The sequence below is a fragment of the Phyllobates terribilis genome, unplaced genomic scaffold, assembly GCF_046119375.1.
Source record: "Phyllobates terribilis strain yellow unplaced genomic scaffold, ASM4611937v1 Scaffold_4__5_contigs__length_816908805, whole genome shotgun sequence".
In the NCBI taxonomy this organism is placed as follows: Eukaryota; Metazoa; Chordata; class Amphibia; order Anura; family Dendrobatidae; genus Phyllobates; species Phyllobates terribilis.
In genome coordinates, this window is record NW_027362764.1 from 231,429,232 (window position 1) to 231,450,972 (window position 21,741).

Below are 21,741 nucleotides of genomic sequence, written 5' to 3' on the forward strand. Positions count from 1 at the left end.
TATAAGCTAGAGTTCTATTTGAAAACTGTAGGTATAAAGGCGAACTCCACTGAGGCTCCCGGGATTAAAACCAGGCCAAAAAGCAGTGTAGGTGTAAAGAGCAATAAAGAATGTAATCCCAGCAGAGTTCACAGCAGATAGGTAGAGGAATGGGATATCACGGACCAGATGAAGTATCTTCAGAAAAATTCCTCACCCCCTGGTAGGAAAAGGGCCAGTGACCGGCAGAGAAGGTAGACGCACCGTGGGTCCAGGGGAGCACTTCAGCAGAGGATGATCCAGCAAGGCCAGAGGCTCAGGAGAGGTCCAGAGGGATTTCAGATGGGGATCAGCTTCAGGTAGGTACAATATCCACAGGTTTCACTGAGAGCGTTCCAGGGAAGAAGAGGACCGCACTTTCACTTATGCTTCCCCCGCACGGCAGCAGAGCAGGGGACCCGCCGGCAGAAGTAGTGTATAGCTCCTCTGTGCCACCAAAGGTAGCCACTTGGAGGGTATCAAACCTACGTGGGCAACCCACAGGGCAGGTAGGTGGGCAAATTGGGGTGGACCATTTAATAGGAGGTGTACAGTTTGAAAGACAAAGCGGCGGAGTCTTTTCACTGGCTCCGCAGTATAAGCCGGGTACCCGCTGACACAACCAGCTGATTCCTCCTCTGTGCCACCCACGAGGGTCCCAAAAAGGGTATCAATCCCTCTGGGGCACCTTACAGGGCACGCAGGAGGTGCATTTAGATAGGGCCAGGCAATAGGAGGTGTGTGGCACGTTAGACATGGCGGCGGGGTCTTTTCACTTGCTCCGCAGCTGAGCCGGGACCCACCGACAAAGCCTGCAGATTGCTCCTCTGTGCCACCAGTCAGAGTCCCAAAAAGGGTGTCAATCCTCTTGGGGTAGCTTGTTGGGCATGTAGAGGGTTAAATCAAATAGGACCATACAGTGTGGGGAGCACAGTAAGCTTATCAAAGCGGCGGGTGTCAAATCTCCGGCGCCGCAGCTAAGCATGGGATCCGCGGCAAGCTCTATGTATCCCCTCTCTGTGCCACCTCTAAACACCTCAAGAAAGGTGTCAGACTTTCAAGGTCCCTTCACTGGGCACAATAGTGGGCAGACTAAGCTGGACCAGGTAATTAAGAGGTCGCAGGATGCAGGGGAAAGTGGCGTAAAGTAGCGGGGGCCCACAACCCCTTGGTGAATATGTGAGGCCCACAACAGCAGGTGCCGGACCCCAGCAGCAGCAGTCCAATGGCCCCCACCCCGACTGGGCAGGGAGCACAGATAGATCCTGAGGGGTCTTTAATGAGGGAGTCAGTAGCTGCGCGTTGGGGAGCAGAGGTCCGCAGTCTTCCCTGCAGAGGTAGAGGAGACCCGGTCCGACGGAGAAACAGTGAGTTTGTCCGGTGCCACCGGATCCCACATCTAGGGTGACTGGGTACTCAGAATAGACTTCCAAAGGTGGTGTAGGTCAAATCGAATAGGACCAAGACCCCTGGGCCAGGCAGAGTTTAATCAAAGAGGCCAAGGCATTTTCCCGCGCTGGACTATGCAGCAGCCATGACAGAGGAAGTCCCTATTCAGGGGTTTAGCTTACCGCCAGCTTCAGGAGGGAATAATTTCTTCAATAAGTGTCCGATATCCAAAGTTTTGGATTCAAAATGATCCCAGTAAGGTCCTGATAGAGGTCCAACATAGATAAAGTTCAAAGAAATTTCTTCCCGTAGCAGTGGAAGTAGCTTTAGGGTTTGCAATCATGGAGCTCCGGACTCCTGCGACTTACATCATCAGCGTCCAGGTCATGCCCCCACAAATGACTGAGTTTGGAGCGAACTTATATGTGATCCGTGTGATAGAGAAAACAAAGTTTTAAATACCTGGCCTGTAGGTAAGTAGTTTGAACAGGTAAATGCGGTGAATTGCTTCAATGACACACTAAAGGAAATTTTTAATGTAGGCCAGAAATGGCAGTATTTTCTGACAATGTATATGTGATCCGTTTGACGGAGAAAACAAAGTTTTAAATACCTGGCCTGTAGGTAAGTAGTTTGAACAGCAAACTGCGGAGAATTGCTTCAATTACACACTAAAGGAAATTTTTAATGGAGGCCAGAAATGGCAGTATTTTCTGACAACGTATATGTGATCCGTTTGACGGAGAAAACACGGTTTTAAATAGCTGGATTTCTAGCGCTCTAATATGGAAAAGAGCTGGCTGTATTCTGCAGTGCCAACAAGCAAATGGTGCAGAAAAATGGTGTTCTCTGGATTGCTTTTTATGCAAATAATGAGGATTAAGATCTAAAGAAAAGTATTCCTGGCCCCTGAGACCTGGGCCTTTGTATAGAAATATCTAACAGCAGCAGAAGGCAGAATTGGAATGGAGCCTCTTGTGCTATATGCACTGCAGTCTGCTATATACATTGCCTGCCTATACACCCTGCCTGCCTGATATCTCTGCAGATGGATTAGTCCTCAGAAGGACTGTTTGTTAAGATGGATATGTGTAATGTACTTTTTTTCTCCCTACACTACCTAATACACAAGCAAATCTGTCCCTGACGCAGCAGCACCTCTCCCAAAACAAGCAAATGACACAGAAAAACCGTGTTCTCTGGATTGCTTTTTAAGCAAATAATGAGGATTAAGATCCATAAAAAGTATTCCTGGACCCTGAGACCTGGGCCTTTGTATAGAAATATCTAACAGCAGCAGAAGGCAGAATTGGAATGGAGCCTCTTGTGCTATATGCACTGCAGTCTGCTATATACACCGCCTGCCTGATATCTCTGCAGATGGATTAGTCCTCTTAAGGACTGTTTGTTAAGATGGATATGTGTAATGTACGGTTTTTCTCCCTACACTACCTAATACACGATCAAATCTCTCCCTGACACAGCAGCAGCTCTCCCTACACTGTCTGATCTGGAGTGACTGTGACGAGCATGGCGGCGCCAGGTCTAATATAGACCCGATGACGCTGTGTGGCCAGCCAATCACTGTAATGCCCACAACCAACATGGCTACGGCATTACAGTGCATGGCAGGCAATCCCTGAATGTTCATTGGCTCTCTAAAGAGTGCCAAACATGCAGGGAGGGGACCCGAGTTCCCACCCTAGCAACCCGGAAATACTCGGCGAGCACCGAGCATCTCGAGCAGTGAGATGCTCGGGTGAGCACTGAACAGTAGCGAGATTGCTCGCTCATCACTAATAATTATGTGCATTCTTTATACTTTCACATTTGATACCATGTGACGTAATTTATCATTTTCTGCATTTTTTATATTTTTTTATATTGGTTTTATTGGGAGATCTGAATATAGAATATATTATTTAAGTGTTCTTTCAGTACATTTCTTAGCTATTTCCTGTGATTTCTTCTTATCTGGCTGCTGCATTGTCTAGGGGGGTTTACTTACATTATTAACTGCCATAGTATAATCCTATGTAGACCTTTATTTATTTAAAAAAAATTTCCCCCTAGTCTGTGCCAATGCTTTTGAGTGAATTTAGTCATTTCATAGATTGATTAAGAGCTGGTGTTAATCCTTATGCTTACTTTTAGGTTGGCAATGTTTATATAAAGTATTTACTGATATTGTAATGAATTGTTATGTGTATGTGGCACCCCAGGGGTCTGGTTTCCACAGTAATAGAGATATTACATCTGAGAGCAGGTGGGAGGTCTCTTGGTCAGGAATCCTATGCATGCCACACCTCCTGCACAGTCCTGGGAGGGGAAGAACTTCCCCTATATAAAACTGGGGCTGAGGCAGGGTTAGTGAGTTAAGAAGGAGAGTTAAGAAGAGGAGCAGCTATAGGAAAGAAAGATCAGGAGCTCAGTGGGAGCAGTGCTACAAGGAATCAGGGGCTGGCAGCTGAAGAGCTCGCCCTGATTGAAGAATTATCACCGGACCCGGAGTCCGAGGCTGTGGGGACGAATCCTTACCCAGCAGCAGAAACCGACCGGCAGGGGATTTCAGGTCCTCTGGCCAAGAAACCCAAAGGCACGGTCACACGCGTGGGACCAGCACCGCCGTCGTGGAGCGGAAGCCACTAGAAGGCCCCGAGTCACCGGCCATACGGGTGAGCACCACACGGTACACTCAGGGACGTGGGCTACTTTTACCCGCCTCTAGCAAGGTAGCCAGAAGAGTACAGTTAGTTGGGGAGGCCTACAACTCCGCCTGGCCAGGGGAGATCCCATCTGCTCAAGGACTGACCAGGCCCCGATCGATAGCCAGTACTCCGGGAGGGTCTATCTTTATCACCAGTAAAGACCCTGAACTACACCGCATCGTCTCTGAGTGGTTCCTGTTACCCCCATCATCCACGTCGGCTGCCCTGAGGCCATACCCCTCCCGTTGGGGGTTATACCATCTACGCTGCACAATCGTACCACCGGCCTCAGCGGTCTGCCCTGCAGCGGCAGCTCCATAGCTGCATTCAACGGGTGGCGTAGTCGTCCAACATCTACTGCTAATATACCGCCACTTAGTCTGACACCCTGGGCACGGACCGGGTCACCGCCACAAGGACTACTACCCCTATCCAGATCCGGCTCCGGGTATCCCTTGAACATGGCCCAGGGGGCGCGTCATGTACATACCGGCCTTCTATTATCATCTGCTCTGTTGTGTTATTTGGATGTCGTTCTTGGCCAGTACGCATGCGCGCCATGGTCCTGGCACCTCTGCTGGCCCTCGGCATCTTCAGTACTGCATGACGTGTGGTCACCTGATCTCCCGCCATTAAGTCCTGATGCCGACGCCGCCGAGCGTCCCGGTCACAATGACAGCGCATGTGTCATTTCTGGTACACATCCGGCATCCTTAGGTACCTTCACCGCGTTACCATGACACTGGACGTCATTTCCGGGACGGGCACTAATTTGATTAGCCCGCGGTTTGCCACATGATGATTGGACACATTTCTTTTAAATACACGGGTCTGGTACTCACTCATTGCCCCTTGACAAAGGCCCACGCCGAAACGTGCATCGGGGTTGAGCTCACAGGCTAGGGTTCTTTACAGGTAATATACTTGCATTTTTATATGATTTTTTATTTGGCATCAGTCATTACTGTTTATGTACACATGTACATTGATTACCTGTTATATTATACCCAGGGCTGTTATTCCCTTCTTTTAACCCTTTTCTGACCCAGGGCGTATTAGTACGTATCTGTGCCCTGGGCCTTATGGGCCTGATACGTATTAATACGCGCTGGCGATTTCGCCCGCACACAAGCGGTGCAGGCGAGATCGCCGCCGAGTGTCAGCTGATTGTCACAGCTGACACCCTGTGCTATGTGCAGGGAGCGGTACCGCACAGCTCGCGGCACATTAACCCCCAAAATGCTGCGATCGAAATCGATCGCAGCATTCCGGTGGCAAGAGGAGGTAAGCGCGATACTTACCTTCTCTGCCGGCGTCCAGCGGCGTCTGAATCCGGTCCCGGATGTTGCCATGGTGACCCGACGTCATCATGACAACATCCGGGTCACCAGGAGGCAGGAAGTTGCTTTGGTCATGCGCAGTGCACGACCAAAGTAACTTCTCCCTGTGCAGCTCTGACAGGCTGCATGGCATAGGGAGCTGCTGCTCTCTATGCCATGCAGGCGGTCAGGCTGCAAAAAGTGAAAGTCCCATAGTGGGACAATGTAAACAAGTAATAAAAATGTCAGAAAGTGAAAAAAAAAAAAAAAATTGTAAAAATATTTAAAAAAAATGAAAAAAATAATGATAAAAAATATTATGTATTGTACCCATAAATAAATAATCTTATGAAAAAAAAAATAAACCAATAAAAGTACACATATTTGGTATCGCCGCGTCCGGAACGACCTGACCTATAAAACTGTCCCACTAGTTAACCCCTTTAGTGAACACGGTAAAAAAACAAAAAACAAAAAAACGAAACATAAAATTATGTTTTATCATCATACCACGAAACAAAAAATGGAATAAAACGCGATCAAAAAGACGAATGTAAATAAAAATGGTACCGCTGAAAACACGTATCTGTGCCCTGGGCCTTATGGGCCTGATACGTATTAATACGCGCTGGCGATTTCGCCCGCACACAAGCGGTGCAGGCGAGATCGCCGCCGAGTGTCAGCTGATTGTCACAGCTGACACCCTGTGCTATGTGCAGGGAGCGGTACCGCACCGCTCACGGAACATTAACCCCCAAAATGCTGCGATCGAAATCGATAGCAGCATTCCGGTGGCAAGAGGAGGTAAGCGCGATACTTACTTTCTCTGCCGGCGTCCAGCGGCGTCTGAATCCGGTCCCGGATGTTGCCATGGTGACCCGACGTCATCATGACAACATCCGGGTCACCAGGAGGCAGGAAGTTGCTTTGGTCATGTGCAGTGCACGACCAAAGTAACTTCTCCCTGTGCAGCTCTGACAGGCTGCATGGCATAGGGAGCTGCTGCTCTCTATGCCATGCAGGCGGTCAGGCTGCAAAAAGTGAAAGTCCCATAGTGGGACAATGTGAACAAGTAATAAAAATGTCAGAAAGTGAAAAAAAAAAAAAAAAAATTGTAAAAATATTTAAAAAGAATGAAAAAAATAATACTAAAAAAAAATTATGAATTGTACCCATAAATAAATAATCTTATGAAAAAATAAATAAAAAATAAAAAAAAATAAAAAATAAACCAATAAAAGTACACATATTTGGTATCGCCGCGTCCGGAACGACCTGACCTATAAAACTGTCCCACTAGTTAACCCCTTTAGTGAACACGGTAAAAAAACAAAAAACAAGAAAACGAAACATAAAATTATGTTTTATCATCATACCACGAAACAAAAAATGGAATAAAACGCGATCAAAAAGACGAATGTAAAAAAAATGGTACCGCTGAAAACATCATCTTGTCCCACAAAAAACAAGCTGCAATACAGCTCCAACAACAGAAAAATAAAAAAGTTATAGCTCTCAGAATAAAGTGATGCAAAAACAATTCTTTTTTCTATAAAATAGTTTTTATTGTGTAAAAGCGCCAAAATATAAAAAAAAATAAAATGCGGTACCGCTGTAAATGTATTGACCCCAAGAATAAAGCTACCTTATCAATTTTACCACACGCAGAACGGCATAAAAAAAAACAAAAAAGCAATTCCTCAATTGTTGGCTTTCGTTTATTCTGCCTCCCAAAAATCTGAATAGAAAGCGATCAAAAATGTAATTTGCCCGAAAATGATACCGATAAAAACGTCAACTTGTCCCGCAAAAAACAAGAAGTCACATGACTCTGTCAGCCGAAATATGGAAAAATTATAGCACTCAAAATATGGCGATGCAAAAACTAGTCTTTGCAAAAAAATGCGTCTTTTAGTGTGTGACAGCTGTCAATCATAAAAACCCGATATGAATCTGGCATCGCTGTAATTGCTCCGACCCGAAGAATAACGTCGTCTAGTCACTTATACCACACGAGGAACGGCGTAAAAAATAAACTTTAGGGTTAGGGTTGTGCTAGGGTTAGGGTTGTGCTAGGGTTGTGCTAGGGTTTGGGTTAACGTTGGGCTAGGGTTGGGGTTAGGGTTGGGTTAAGGGTTGGGCTAGGGTTGGGGTTAGGGTTGGACTAGGGTTGGGGTTAAGGTTGGGCTAGGGTTGGGTTAGGGTTGTGCTAGGTTTAGGGTTAGGCTATGGTTAGGCTTAGGTTAGGGTTGGGCTAAGGTTCGGGTTGGGGTTGGGATTTTTTCAGAAGTAAAGAAAAAAAAATGACGACGATATGGTGACTAGTGAGCGCAAGTACTCGCTACTTGAGTTTGCAATGGGTGCTTGGGTATGCACCGAGTATTGCGGGTGCCCGAGTGACATGCTCGAGTCTTCTCCCCAAATGTTTTGCAGCTGTTATACAGCCAGAAAAGCCTTGCGGGGATTGCCTGCCATGCACGAGTGATCCCCGCATGTTTTTTTTGGGGTGTCTAATAAAAAAACATGCGGGGCAGGGACTTGAGCATGTCACTTGAGCACCTGCGATACTTGGTGCATACCCAAGCACCCGATGCAAACTCAAGTAGCGAGCACTTGCACTCAAGACTAATGACAACTTATTCAATGTGATGACCTAATGTTATCAAATTCTGTGTCGTACCTCTGGGTTCAAAATGTTCACTATACCCCTTGATAAAATCCTGGAGGGGTGTAGCTGCCAAAATGGAGTCACTGGGGGGAGGGTGGGGTGGTTTCCACTATTTAGGCACATCAGGGACTCCCCAAACGCAACCTGTTACCCTTATGAAAATGCAAAATTGGGGGCTGAAAAACATCTTTGTTGAAAAAATGTGAAAATGTTATTTTACGGTTCAATGTCATAAACTTCTATGAAGCACCTGGGGGATCAGGGTGCTCACCACACATCTAGATAAGTTCCCTAAGGGGTCTAGTTTCCAAACGCAACATGGAGTCTGCTAATTATTCAAGCAAATTTTACATTCAAAATGTCAAATGGTGCTCCTACCTTTCCGAACTCTGCCGTGCATCCAAACAGTGGTTTTCCCCCACATATGGGGTATCAGCTTACTCAGGAGAAATTGCACAACAAATTGCATGGTGCAATTTCTCCTGTTACCCTTATAAAAATGCAAAATTGGGGGCTGAAAACATTTTTGTTGGAAAAATGTGAAAATTTTATTTTTACGGCTCAATGTTATAAACTTCAGTAAAGCACCTGGGGGTTCAAGGTGCACACCACGCATCTAGATAAGTTCCCTAAGGGGTCTAGTTTCCAAAATGGTGTCACTTGCGGGGGGTTTCCACTGTTTAGGCACATCAGGGGCTCCCCAAACGCAACATGGCGTCCGCTAATTATTCAAGCAAATTTTACATTCAAAAAGTCAAATGGCGCTCCTTCCCTTCCGAACCCTGCCATCCGCCCAAACAGTGGTTTTCCCACACATATGGGGTATCAGCTTACTCAGGAGAAATTGCACAACAAATTGCATGGTGCAATTTCTCCTGTTACCCTTATGAAAATGCAAAATTGGGGGCTGAAAAACATTTTTGTTGGAAAAATGTGAAAATTGTATTTTTACGGTTCAATATTATAAACTTCTATGAAGCCCCTGTGGGTTCAAGGTGCTCACCACACATCTAGATAAGTTCCCTAAGGGGTCTAGTTTCCTAAATGGGGTCACTTGTTGTGGGTTTCCACTGTTTAGGCACATCAGGGGCTCCACAAATGCAACATGGTGTTCGCTAATTATTCAAGCAAATTTTACATTCAAAAAGTCAAAGGGCGCTCCTTCCCTTCCAAACCCTGCCGTGCGCCCAAACAGTGTTTTTTCCTCACATAAGGGGTATCTGCGTGCTCAGGGGAAATTTCACAACAAATTTTGGGGTCCATTTTTTCCTGTTACCACTGCAAAAATAAAAAAATTTGGGTCTAAATTATCATTTTTGTGAAAAAAGTTAAATGTTCATTTTTTTCTTTTGCATTCCAAAAATTTCTGTGAAGCACCTGAAGGGTTAATAAACTTCTTGATTGTGGTTTTGAGCACCTTGAGGGGTGCAGTTTTTAGAATGGTGTCACTTTTGGGTTTTTCTGTCATAAAGGCCCCTCAAAGTCACAGCAAATGTGATGTGGTCTCTAAAAAAATGGTTTTGTAAATTTTGTTGTTAAAATGAGAAATCGCTGGTCAACTTTTAACCCTTATAGCTCCCTACTAAAATAAAAATTTTGTTCAAAAATTGTGCTGATGTAAAGTAGACATGTGGGAAATGTTATTTATTAACTATTTTGTGTGACATATCTCTTTGATTTAAGGGCATAAAAATTAAAATTTTGAAAATTGCAAAATTTGCAAAATTTTTGCCAAATTTTCGATTTTTTCACAAATAAACGCAAGTGATATCGAAGAAATTTTACCACTATCATGAAGTACAATATGTCCCGAAAAAAAAATCTCAGAATCAGGGGGATCCGTTGAAGCGTTCCAGAGTAATTACCTCATAAAGTGACAGTGGTCAGAATTGTAAAAATTGGCCTGGTCATTAATGTGCAAACCACTCTCGGGGGTAAAGGAGTTAATGTATATGTGCAAAAAACAGATATTGTCATCCTTTAGATATTACATATGGTAGCCATATACATGTTTACTTAATCTTCCTGTGTGCTCTTTTCCACATGACAATTATTGCTGGTGTTTTTATCTCACATTAATCTGTCAATATTTTAAAATAATAAAGTTTATTAGATTTTTGTATATTATGGATGTCTCTATCATCATTAATTAGGCGACCCAGTTGATCACAGTTTTAGGCAGTGGACTTATAGATGGAATATTGGTCAGGGACCAAGTTTGAATAGTTTTCAACAACACACAACTGGCAGACTTTAAATGGAGTGTAATATCTGGCACGCTCCCCCAAAAAATTCTGGATTTTTAGCGCAGTAATATCTGATCCCGTCTGATGACCACGGTTTTAGGCAGTGGCATTAGATATATGGTATTGGTCAGCGACTAAGTGGCAATAGGTTGAACAACACAGAACTGGCAGACTTTAACTGGAGTGTAATATTTGGCACAATCCAAAAAATGTGACGATTATTACCGCAGTAATATCTGATCCCGTCTGATGACCACGGTTTTAGGCAGTTGCCTTGCAGTATGGTATTGGCAATGGTCAGCGACCAAGTGTCAATAGTTTTGAACAACACACAACTGGAAGACTTTAAATAGAGTGTAATATCTGATATGCTCCCAAAAAGTTCTGGATTATTAGCGCAGTAATATCTGATCACGTCTGATGATCATGGTTTTAGGCAGTGGCGTTAGAGATATGGTATTGGTCAGTGACTTAGTGTGAATAGGTTGAACAACACAGAACTGGCAGACTTTAACTGGAGTGTAATATTTGGCATGCTCCAAAAAAGTGACGATTATTATAGCAGTAATATGTGATCACTAGTGTTGAGCATTCCGATACTGAAATATCGGGTATCGGCCGATATTCACTGTATCGGAATTCCGATACTTAATTCCGATACTTTTATAATATCGAATACCGGAATCGGAAGTTCCCATAATGCCTGCGCTCTGCAGTGTCTCTGAAGGATGACAAGCTGGATGGCAGCGCTCAGCTGCGATCCAGCTTGTCATCAGAATGCCATCCCAGCGTGGGAGAATTCTCCTGATTGTTTAAAAGCCGGCGCGCGGTAAAAAGCCGCCGGCTTTTAAACAATCACGCAGCCCCATACTGCTTCCCCGCAGCCTCCCACCCCGATCCTCCGCTCCCCTCGCCACCTCCCATCCCGATCGTAAATTAGGACCGGGCGGGGAGCGCAGCACCAAGGAGCGAAGGACCCGGGCGGGGAAGCCGGCAGTGAAAAGACTTCACCGCCGGCTTTCCCGTTCTGTGCTGCGCTTTCCCGCCGGTTATTTCAAATGAACAGCTGAGGTATCAGGTGATGCCGATCAGCTGTTCATTTGAAGTAGCCGCGGTGCCCTCAGAGGGTTCATGTGAGTTCATGCTTGACTGCATGAACTCACATCAACTTTCCCACGGCCGCACAGGTCAGCCTCACCTCCCGGACCCGTCATGATTAGTGTGTGCGGGGTGTGTGTGTGTGCGGGGTGTGTGTGCGGGTGTGTGTGCGGGGTGTGTGTGTGCGGGGTGTGTGTGTGCGGGTGTGTGTGCGGGTGTGTGTGCGGGTGTGTGTGCGGGCAGACATAGGCCGATGTGACACTACTACTCCCATCGGCCTATGTCTGTCCCCCGTCCACTCCTGCCAGCAGGATCAGCTCGATGGGAGCAGTAGTTCCCATCAGCCTGATCCTGCTATTTAAATTGCCCTACTGTGTCCCCAATAAATGTTAAATACATGTCATTGGTGGCCAGTGGTTACCTAAAAGAAATTAGTTCATACATTACCTGTCCCCGCCGATCGCCACCTAAAATAAAGTAAAAAATAAAAAACTACACCTATACTCACCAAGACACCTAATTCCCCGAAGCCATCGATCTCCTGTAATAAAATATAAAATAATAAACCACAACCTTATCCTTACCCCTCCGTAGTAGTCCACGAGTGTCCCACGAAGATCTCCAGTTCAGAGCAGCCACATAGAATGTGACCGCTCTGAACCGCTGCCGCCGCTAGAATGACGGGGCCGTAAGGGTTCACCGGAGTTCAGGCAGCGCTGCTCCGGTTAGCTCCTTTACGGCACTGCTGTATCGTGAGAAATTCCCACGGTACAGCACTGCCGTAAAGGAGGTCTCCGGAGCTGCGCTGCCTGAATGCACTCCGGTGACCTCAGTCAGTGGCTCCCGCTGCCGGGAGCGGACGTGTTCCCGGCAGCGTGAGCTTACAGCAGCCATGCACAGCTGTCACCATCTCCAGATGTGACAGCTGTGCATGGGAGATCAGCGCAGGAACGTGGACAGGTAACTATTTTTTTTTTAGTAAACTAAGAATTAAATAAAATGGTGTTTTATTTCAAATAAATTATTTTTTTCTGGGTGTAGTGTGTTTTTTCTTTTTAACACTTTGTAGGTTAGTAATGGGGGTGTCATATAGACGGCCATCATTACTAACCTGGGCTTCATGGCAGCTGGCGCTGACATGAACCCCACCACTATTACCCCCTGCCACCGCACCAGGGCAGCGTGGAAGAGCGAGGCTAAGTGCCAGAATTGGCGCATCCTATGGATGCGCCATTTCTGGGGCGGCTGACGGCTGGTGTTTCTAGCCTGGGAGGGGGCCAATATTCATGGCACCCTTCCTGAGCTATTAATATCAGCCCCCAGCTGTCTGCCTAGCCTTTGCTAGCTATTAAAATAGAGGGGACCCCACGTCATTTTTTTTTGGGGGGTCCCCCATTTTAATAGCTAGTAAAGGCTAGGTATTCAGCTGGGGGCTGATATTAGTAGCCTGGGAAGCTCCGTGGGTTTTACCCCCTTCCCAGGCTTCAAACATCTGCCCCAGCCGTCTGCTTAACCTCCGCTAGAGACTAAAATTATGGGGGATCCCACGCCATTTTTTTTTAAAATAAATCCTTTATTTTAACACTAAATGACATTTGAGGACTTAATAAAGATGCAGTCCCTAAATTATTATTTATTTTTTAATAAATTTTTCCCAAAACTTTTGACGTGGGCTTCGCCATATTTTTGTATGCCAGCCAGGTACAGCATCCAGCTTCTATGAACGCGCCATTTTCCGGGGCGGCCGCGGACTGCAATTTTCAGCGGGGGGGGGGAGGGCAAAAAGCTTGGGCCTCCCTGCGCTGCAGATTCCATCCCCCAGCTGCCTAGTTGTACCTGGCTGGACACAAAAATAGGGAGAAGCTCCACGTTTTTTTTTTTTTAATTATTTCATGAAATTCATGGAATAATTAAGAAAAAAAGGGCTTCCCTATATTGTTGTGTCCGGCTAGGTACAAATAGGCAGCTGGTGGTTGGGGGCAGCCCGTTCCTGCCTGCTGTACCTGGCTGGACACAAATATAGTGTGAAGCCCCACGTCAATTTTTTTTTTAATTATTTCAGGAAATTCATGAAATAATTAAAAAAAAATTATGTGGGGCTTCGCCCTATAATTGTGTCCAGCCAGGTACAGCAGGCAGGAACGGGCTGCCCCCAACCACCAGCTGCCTATTTGTACCTAGCCGGACACAACAATATAGGGAAGCCCTTTTTTTCTTAATTATTCCATGAATTTCATGAAATAATTAAAAAAAAAAATGTGTGGCGCTTCGCCCTATTTTTGTGTCCAGCCAGGTACAACTAGGCAGCTGGGGGCTGGAATCTGCAGCGCAGGGAGACCCAAGCTTTCTGGGTCCCACCCGCTGCAAATTGCAGTCCGCAGCCGCCCCGGAAAATGGCGCGTTCATAGAAGCGCCATCTTCTGGCGCTGTACCCAACTCATCCAGGGCCCTGGTGCGGTGGCTCACTGGGTAATAAAGGGGTTAAGGCCAGCTTGGCATTATCAGCTGGCCCTAAGCCCGAAATTCATGGGGTCACGCCAATATTAGACATGACCGCCATGAATTTCTAGTAAAGTATTTAAAAAAAACACAAACACCCAGAAAAAAGTCCTTTAATTGAAATAAAGACACAATTCTTTATTGTTCTAAATTAAACCATACTTACCGCCACACCCATTCCAGCTGAAGCCAACGATCTCCTGCAATAAAAGTAAAATAATAAAGCAACCTCATCCTTACCTTTCCATGGTTCCCAGGACAGCTTCAGCTCTGCTACATCGAGATGACAGGCTGGACCGCAGCAGAATGCTGCCATCCAGCCTGTCATCCCGCGGACACTGAGAAGCGCAGGCATGCTTGCGCTCCTCAGTGTCTTTCTGTGACGTCATCCAGATGAGCCGAGGTCATGTCCAATGAACTCAGCTCACCTCATGCACGTCACTGACAGCGTGGGAAAATTCTCCTTCACTCAGCGCTTCAGCGTGAGAATTCTCCCACGCTGTCAGTGACGTGCATGAGGTGCGCCGAGTTCATGGGACATGACCTCACCTCATGCACGTCACTGACAGCGTGGGAAAATTCTCACGCTGAAGCGCTGAGTGCAGGAGAATTCTCCCACGCTGTCAGTGACGTACATGAGGTGAGCCGAGTTCATTGTCGGCTCATCTGGATGCCGTCACAGCCAGACACTGAGGAGTGGAAGTATGCCTGCGCTTCTCAGTGTCTGCGGGATGACAGGCTGGATGGCAGCGTTCTGCTGCGGTCCAGCCTGTCATCTCGATGTAGCAGAGCTGGAGCCGTCGTGGGAGCCATGGAAAGGTAAGGATGAGGTTGCTTTATTATTTTTCTTTTATTGCAGGAGATCGTTGGCTTCAGCTGGAATGGGCGTGATGGTAAGTATGGTTTAATTTAGAACAATAAAGAATTGTGTGTTTATTTCAATTAAAGGACTTTTTTCTGGGTGTTTGTGTTTTTTTTAAATACTTTACTAGAAATTCATGGTGGTCATGTCTAATATTGGCGTGACCCCATGAATTTCGGGCTTAGGGCCAGCTGATAATGCCAAGCTGGCCTTAACCCCTTTATTACCCAGTGAGCCACCGCATCAGGGCCCTGGATGAGTTGGGTACAGCGCCAGAAGATGGCGCTTCTATGAACGCGCCATTTTCCGGGGCGGCTGCGGACTGCAATTTGCAGCGGGTGGGGCCCAGAAAGCTTGGGCCTCCCTGCGCTGCAGATTCCAGCCCCCAGCTGCCTAGTTGTACCTGGCTGGACACAAAAATAGGGCGAAGCTCCACGTTTTTTTTTTTTTAAATTCATGAAATTCATGGAATAATTCAGAAAAAAAGGGCTTCCCTATATTGTTGTGTCCGGCTAGGTACAAATAGGCTGCTGGTGGTTGGGGGCAGCCCGTTCCTGCCTGCTGTACCTGACTGGACACAAATATAGGGCGAAGCCCCACATCAATTTTTTTAAATTATTTCATGAATTTCCTGAAATGATTTAAAAAAAATTGACGTGGGGCTTCGCACTATATTTGTGTCCAGCCAGGTACAGCAGGCAGGAACGGGCTGCCCCCAACCACCAGCTGCCTATTTGTACCTGGTTGGACACAACAATATAGGGAAGCCCTTTTTTTCTTAATTATTTCATGAATTTCATGAAATAATTAAAAAAAAAAAATACGTGAAGCTTCTCCCTATTTTTGTGTCCAGCCAGGTACAACTAGGCAGCTGGGGGATGGAATCTGCAGCGCAGGGAGGCCCAAGCTTTCTGCCCCCCCCCTCCCCCCGCTGAAAATTGCAGTGCGCAGCCACCCCGGAAAATGGCGCGTTCATAGAAGCTGGATGCTGTACCTGGCTGGCATACAAAAATATGGCGAAGCCCACGTCAAAAGTTTTGGGAAAAATTAATTAAAAAATAAATAATAATTTAGGGACTGCATCTTTATTAACTCCTCAAATGTCATTTAGTGTTAAAATAAAGGACTTATTTTAAAAAAAATTGACGTGGGGCTTCGCCCTATATTTGTGTCCAGCCAGGTACAGCAGGCAGGAACAGGCTGCCCCCAACCACCAGCTGCCTATTTGTACCTGGCCGGACACAACAATATAGGGAAGCCCTTTTTTAAAAAAATTATTTCATGAAATAATTAAAAAAAAATTGACGTGGGGCTTCGCACTATATTTGTGTCCAGCCAGGTACAGCAGGCAGGAATGGGCTGCCCCCAACCACCAGCTGCCTATTTGTACCTGGTTGGACACAACAATATAGGGAAGCCCTTTTTTTCTTAATTATTCCATGAATTTCATGAAATAATTTAAAAAAAAAATGCGTGGGGCTTCGCCCTATTTTTGTGCCCAGCCAGATACAACTAGGCAGCTGGGGGCTGGAATCCGCAGCGCAGGGAGACCCAAGCTTTCTGGGCCACCCCCGCTGCAAATTGCAGTCCGCAGCCGCCCCAGAAAATGGCGCGTTCATAGAAGCGCCATCTTCTGGCGCTGTACCCAACTCATCCAGGGCCCTGGTGCGGTGGCTCACTGGGTAATAAAGGGGTTAAGGCCAGCTTGGCATTATCAGCTGGCCCTAAGCCCAAAATTCATGGGGTCACGCCAATATTAGACATGACCACCATGAATTTCTAGTAAAGTATTTAAAAAAACACAACACCCAGAAAAAAGTCCTTTAATTGAAATAAACACACAATTCTTTATTGTTCTAAATTAAACCATACTTACCACCACGCCCATTCCAGCTGAAGCCAACGATCTCCTGCAATAAAAGTAAAATAATAAAGCAACCTCATCCTTACCTTTCCATGGCTCCCACGACAGCTTCAGCTCTGCTACATCGAGATGACAGGCTGGACCGCAGCAGAACGCTGCCATCCATCCTGTCATCCCGCAGACACTGAGAAGCGCAGGCATACTTCCACTCCTCAGTGTCTGGCTGTGACGGCATCCAGATGAGCCGAGGTCATGTCCAATGAACTCCGCTCACTTCATGTACGTCACTGACAGCGTGGGAAAATTCTCCTGCACTCAGCACTTCAGCGTGAGAATTTTCCCACGCTGTCAGTGACGTGCATGAGGTGAGCTGAGTTCATTGGACATGACCTCACCTCATGTATGTCACTGACAGCGTGGGAGAATTCTCACGCTGAAGCGCTGAGTGCAGGAGAATTTTCCCACGCTGTCAGTGACGTGCATGAGGTGAGCTGAGTTCATTGGACATGAACTCGGCTCATCTGGATGACGTCACAGAGAGACACTGAGGAGCGCAAGCATGCCTGCGCTTCTCAGTGTCTGCGGGATGACAGGCTGGATGGCAGCTTTCTGCTGCGGTCCAGCCTGTCATCTCGATGTAGCAGAGCTGGAGCTGTCCTGGGAACCATCGAAAGGTAAGGATGAGGTTGCTTTATTATTTTTCTTTTATTGCAGGAGATCGTTGGCTTCAGCTGGAATGGGCGTGATGGTAAGTATGGTTTAATTTAGAACAATAAAGAATTGTGTCTTTATTTCAATTAAAGGACTTTACTCTGGGTGTTTGTGTTTTCTTTTAACTTTGACTATGGGGTTAGTAATGGGGGTGTCTTATAGACGCCTCTCCATTACTAACCTGGGCTTGATGTCAGCTGGCATTATAAGCTGACATCAACCCCAACCCTATTACCCCCTGCCACCGCACCAGGGCAGCGTGGAAGAGCGAGGCTAAGTGCCAGAATTGGCGCATCCTATGGATGCGCCATTTCTGGGGCGGCTGACGGCTGGTGTTTCTAGCCTGGGAGGGGGCCAATATTCATGGCACCCTTCCTGGGCTATTAATATCAGCCCCCAGCTGTCTGCCTAGCCTGTGCTAGCTATTAAATTAGGGGGGACCCCACGTCATTTTTTTGGGGGGGTCCCCCATTTTAATAGCTAGTAAAGGCTAGGTATTCAGCTGGGGGCTGATATTAGTAGCCTGGGAAGCTCCGTGGGTATTACCCCCTTCCCAGGCTTCAAACATTTGCCCCAGCTGTCTGCTTAACCTCCGCTAGAGCCTAAAATTAAGGGGAACCCCACGCCAATTTTTTTTTAAATAAATCCTTTATTTTAACACTAAATGACAAGTACAGTAATCAACACTGTCACTGTACTTCATATATATGTGACTGACATGTTTCTATCTATCTAATCTATGTGTGATTCTCTATTCCTTCTATTCTAAATTGTCGGGTACAGATGCTGAATTGCCGGCCGGCTTTCTTAAAGAGACGGTGCATGAAAACACTATTATTTTTTTAAATAAATCCTTTACACTAAATGACAAGTTCTGTAAGCAACACTGTCACTGTACTTCTTATATATGTGACTGACATGTTTCTATCTATCTAATCTATGTGTGAAGCTCTATTCTGTCTGTTATAAATTGTCGGGTACAGATGCTGAATTGCCGGCCGGCTTTTTTAAAGAGACGGTGCACGAAAACACTAATATTTTTTTTAATAAATCCTTTACACTAAATGACAAGTACAGTAAGCAACACTGTCACTGTACTTCATATATATGTGACTGACATGTTTCTATCTATCTAATCTATGTGTGAAGCTCTATTCTTTCTGTTGTAAATTGTCGGGTACCGGTGAATGCCGCTGATGAATTGCCGGCTTTTCATGTCATTCTACATTATTCTTAGTTGTTTTACTTCATGTAGAATTAACCTACAAGGAAAGAAAGGGTTTATTTTCATTCCGATATTTGTGTCCCATTGACTTGCATTGGTTTCCGGTATCGGAATCGGCGATATCCGATACTTTTTGGGTATCGGCCCGATCCAATCCGATACGATATTTCCTGATATCGGAAGGTATCGCTCAACACTAGTGATCACGTCTGATGTTGGACATGCTTCTCGGCTTCCACAATACAGCAATGTGAATAAAATAAAAAAAACTGGCTGTATTCTGCTAACAAGCAAATGGAGCAGTAAAATTATGTACTTTATTGCTTCTTATGCAAATAATCAGGATAAAGAGCAAAAAAAAAATTAGCCCTGATATCTATTAGCTATGGATATCTGTAACAGCAGAAGAGCTGACAGAACATGCAATGGACCCTATTCTGCTCATACACTCTACACAAACTCTGCCTGCCTAACTCCTGCTATCACCAGGATTAATAACATATGCACATATGCAGCTGGATTAGTTCTTAGAAGGACTGTTAGTTCAGATGTGTATATAGCTGTGAGATACCTAATACTAAACTAGTAAACTGCCAATTCTCTCCTTAGCTCAGCAGCAGCTCTCCCTACTCTGCCTGTCTGAAGAGTAGACTGTGACTAACATAGGGTCACCGGGTCTGATATAGACCTGATGATGCCATGCGGCCAGCCAATCACTGTAATGCCACAACCAACATGGCTGCGGCATTACAGTGAGTGGCAGGCAATCCCCGTATGTTTATTCGCTGTTAAAACAGCGCCAAACATGTAGGGCGGGACTCGAGCTACAGCCAAACATCCCGAAAGTACTCGCCGAGCGCCGAGCATCTCGAGCAGTGAGATGCTCTGGCAAGTACAGAGCAGGAGCGAGCATGCTTGCTCATCACTACTCTGCACATATTACACATCCTATTATAATAAGCAGCATATTCTCTAGAGATAGCTTACTGTGTATGAATTTCCTGAATTCCCAACATTAAGCTCTTCCTTATTCTTCCTTCTTTCCTATCCAGCAGCACAGAACAAGATGCTGGCAACCAGTAAAGCTCATTATGTTTTCCAGTATCAGTCGCCAGACTACAGCTGCCAAAATTTTGTGATAGTTGAGGAATGTCAAAAGCAGAATGGCTCAACCCATTTCGTCAGATGTCTACTAAGTATGAGACTTACAAATTGACCAATTTCAGTGTGCCTTTAAATGACATTTAATTTGCTGTTGTGAAATTTTTAGAAACATAGCTGATATTTGTCATGAAACCAAATATTTTTTAACAGCATTGTCATTTGGCAGAATAGTGCATGGGTTCCTGCAGCTTAAGTCAAGTTGCCCCTCTTAAACATTCCACTGATCCCTGAAGGGCATGAGAGGATGATGGGAGTTGTACTTCACGCAAGACTACGATGTAAGACACAGATGAAGTTATTCTTCCCTTATCTGGACATTTGGACTGACGCCCAGAAACTAGATTGTAACTTGTTTTAGCTGTCTCAGCAACCTTCTACTAATTATCACTTTTTGTTTATGAAACTTTCTTATCAACATTCCACTGTTATGAATCATCATTTCACTGCCTGTGAAACAAAGGCATTTTACTGCGCATGTCTGACAAAAAAAAAAAAAAAAAAAAATGATTATTATTATAAATAAAGGGACAGCACCCATAGAGGGAGACGCGCTCAGGGGCTTCCCAGTACTTGATTATACACTACGTGTCTGTGTATTTCTTGTTACGGGGATACCCCGACTCCAACAAGGACCCTCCATGGCTGAATGATCCTAACAATTCCTGGCGCCCGAAACAGGGACCCGAGGTCTGCGTATTCCTTCAAGTTCATCGACCGGCACGAGTAACCGCTGAGATTGGGACATCGGAACAGCAGATGACAAACCTGGCCAGGTAAGAGACACTGTTAGTTCTCTTACATCTGCTCTGCGATAGTCCGTAAATTTCATGCATATCTTGTGTTGGGATTGAGGAACTAGTAGAGAAGGATACCTATAGCTCGGGTCATTCATGTATATACTGTAGGATCTGCCGAAGGAGAGGTCAGAGAAGGTTATGGAACGGATGGTATGAAAGAGATGTGGATGTCGGGAATAGCCTCATAAGCCGCACTAAGGTAGATGACATAAGTATTACGGAGATTGCCTAACTGAGTCATAAGGTTGTGTCCTTTCGGGGAAACCTTCGCTCACGCTTAACTCCCGAACCTTTGTCCTCCTTTTTGACGGATAAGAGATTGACAGAATGAGCCCATGGAAGTAATGATAATACTCCAGGGACACGATATATAATGGAGACTGTATGGTTCATTTTATGTATTGTTGGTCTTGCCCTTGTTGCCATATATATGTGTGTTAGAATTACTCTACACTTCAGACAAAACGGTCCAGAGAAACCGTTTCAGATACTGGCTCCTTAGGACAGAATAGGTAACGAGGAAAGGTAGAATATAGAATATATTTTATCTAACCCAAAAAACCTCCTAAGGTAGGAATAGTCAGGAAAAATGGGCAACAATGGCTCCTTAGGACAGAATAGGTAACGAGGAAAGGTAAAATATAGAATATATTTTATCTAACCCAAAAAGCCTCCTAAGGTAAGAATAGTCAGGAAAAATGGGCAACAAACAGACTAAGACCACAAATGATGAACAAGATGTCTATACAATCGTGAAAGAAAGGTGTGGTGTAGAAGCAACTAAGAATTTAGGGAAAGTTTGCAAAACTTTTCAGGTAGCAAGGCATGACAGGTTTAACAGGAAACTATGGGAGGACATTCGGGCTAGAAAAGCAGGAGTGGTAAGAGACAAAGGATGGTAGAGTCCAAATTTTGGTGCCTGATGACCAAGAGTCTCTAGAAAACATTGTAAAAGTCCAAGCCTTAGAGGATGAGAAAGATCCTGCCCCTACCCAAATTATTTTAGATCTTTCTGAGGTACCAGAAAAATTATGGGCACAACATGACACCGATGTAGGACTAATGCCAATAGCTCCAGTAAAAGTCACTCCTGTTCCAGGTGTGACACTACCCCAATTGAGACAGTATCCTATTAGTGCCCAACAAGAACACGCCATAGGAGAACAGATAAAA